Genomic DNA, 2,448 nt, shown 5'->3' with positions numbered 1-2,448 from the left:
AGTGCATGTAAAAGTTATTTTTTCACTGTTCTGCAGTCTATTAAGTGTGGAATAGCATTATTCCTTAAAAAGAAAAAGTGTACCTACCTTAACGTAAAAATCTTTATTGCTAAAAAATGCTAACCATCATCTGAGCTTTCAGCAAGCCATAATCACTAATCACAGATCACCATAACAAACATAATAATAATGAAAAATTTTCAAATATTGTGAGAATTGGGACACTCGGGGAGCTCAGTTGATTAAGCGCCCAACTCTTGGTTTCCGCTCAGATCTCACAACTGTGAGATCAAGCCCATGGCAGTGGCATTGGGCTCCGTGCTCAGTGGGGGTCTGCTTCTTTCTCTCTCTCAAATAAATAAATAAATAAATCTTAAAAAAAAAAAAAAAGGAGAAATATTGTAAGAATTACTAAAATGTGACACAGAGACACAAAGTGAGAAAATGCTATTTGGGAAAAGGGCATTAATAGACTTGCTCAAGGCAGGGTTGCCACAAACCTTCCATTTGTAAAAAGCACAATAAAGTGAAGTACAGTAAAACAAGGCATGCCTCTCTCTATTGCCCTTCCTCAACTTGGAGTTGAAAGATAAAAATAGAAGGTACCCAGTTAAATTTGATTTTCAGATAAACAACAAATGCTTTTTTTGGTAAAAGTGTGTCTTAAATATTGTATGGGACATACTTATACTAAAAAATTACTTGTTTATCCTAAAATCAAATGTGAGTGTTCTGTATATTTACTGCTAAATCAGGGAACTCCAATGGAATTTTGGAAGGGTTTTAGGAGTCTTTGAAAAGGACTGGGTCAGTGAGTTCTTCAGAATAACATTAAGGAACATTAATGAATTTTTATCAAATTTTCCGTGGTTTAATTAGGCTAAACTAACAAAGAGCCACCGACTTTATTAAATCAGGAGGATGCAAAGACACTTAGTTATTTTTTAATGATTTTATTGAGATATAAGTCACATACTATAAAATTCACTCACTTAAAATGTACTATTCAGGGGATGCCTGGATGGCCCAGTTGGTCAAATGCCTGACTCTGGTTTTGGGTCAGGTCAGGATCTCAGGGTTGTGGGATCCAGCCCAACGTCAGACTCTGTGTTCAGCACAGGGTCTGCTTTGGATTCTCTCTCCGCCTCTGCCCCTCTTGCTCTCTCTCTCTCTCTAAAAACAAATAAATAATAAAATAAGATGTATAATTCAGTGTAGGGGTTTTTGTTGTTTTGTTTTGTTAAAGTCAGCTCTATCCCCAACTTAGGGTTTGAACTCAAGACCCCACGATCAGGAGTCCCACAATCCACTGACTGAGCCAGCCAGGCCAGGCGCCGCACAATTCAGTAGTTTTTAGAAATATTCACAGAGTTGTGCAGCCGCTGCCCAATCAATTTTAGAACATTTTTTTTCTTTAAAATATTTCATTTTTAAGTAATTGCTAAACCCAAATATGGGGCTCAAACTCCCAACTCGAGATGGAGTCCCATGCCCCACCCACTAAGCCAGCTAGATGCCCTTAATTTTTGAACATTCTCATCACCTTAAAAGCCAAACACACCGGCGCCCACCAACAATGCCTCCCCACACCTGCCCGCCTCCCTGCGGTTCCCAACCCTAGCCCCTGTCAACCCCTAGCTAACCACTGGTCTCTTTAAATTACCTATTCTGGACCTTCCATTATGAATGGAATCTACAATATGAGGCTCTTCATTTTGCACGTTGTCAAGGCTCATCCACACGGTAGCACGTATCAGCACTTCGTTTTTTGTTTTTTTTTTTCCACTTCATTTTTATGGTCTAATAACATTCCTTTGCACATACATACCACATTCGACGGATCCATTCATCCACTGACGGACATTGGGGTTGTCTCCACTTTTGGACTATTATGGATAATGCCTCTAAGATAGGACACTGGTGTGCAAGTTTTCATTTCTTTGGAATTGCCGGCTCTGTCGTAACTTTACGTCTAATATGGTGAGGCACTGCCAAATCGTTCCCTAAAGCAGCTGCAGCCCTGTACGCTATTAGTTTCCTTTCCTCTTTTTATGAAGAAGCTTCAGGGTCTCCTCGGCGTCCCGGAGGAGGGCCTGCTCCCAGGGTTCCTCCCTCCCGAGGGCTTCCACGGGGCCCCAAGCTCGTCCCACCGGTGCCCAGAGCGCGGCTAGTCCAACCCAGCGCCCCGTTGGAGACGTCGTCTGGCCTCCCGGCTGGCCCCTCCCCCGCACCGCTCGCAGGCCCGAGGAAAACAGACGCCTGGCTGAGGGCGTGTGGACATTGTAGTTTTCTTCCTAGTCAGCCCCGCAGAGAGTGCGTTACAGAAAACTACAATCCCCAGAATGCCGTCGACTACGGCACCCGAAGAGGCCATTCCGCGTGCCGTGTTCCCGCCCACTCTCCGGTCCGGGCCGCTCTCCAGGGCGTCTGTAAACACACCCAGAGACT

The 2,448-nt window shown here is 43.7% G+C and overlaps 1 long non-coding RNA gene across 1 annotated transcript; it reads right to left on the bottom strand.

Annotated features, from left to right (window-relative positions):
• Positions 1–937: 937 nt before the first annotated feature.
• On the bottom strand, positions 938–2,183 carry LOC140599909 (uncharacterized). The gene is made up of 2 exons (XR_012002958.1): positions 1,829–2,183; positions 938–1,173 (listed from the first exon to the last, which is right to left on the bottom strand). It is a non-coding gene; the product is annotated as an uncharacterized lncRNA (long non-coding RNA).
• Positions 2,184–2,448: the final 265 nt, after the last annotated feature.

The sequence above is a fragment of the Vulpes vulpes genome, chromosome 8 (assembly GCF_048418805.1).
Source record: "Vulpes vulpes isolate BD-2025 chromosome 8, VulVul3, whole genome shotgun sequence".
Taxonomy (NCBI): domain Eukaryota; kingdom Metazoa; phylum Chordata; class Mammalia; order Carnivora; family Canidae; genus Vulpes; species Vulpes vulpes.
The sequence above is the reverse complement of the archived record's forward strand: the minus strand, read 5'-3'. Positions and strand labels throughout refer to the sequence as shown.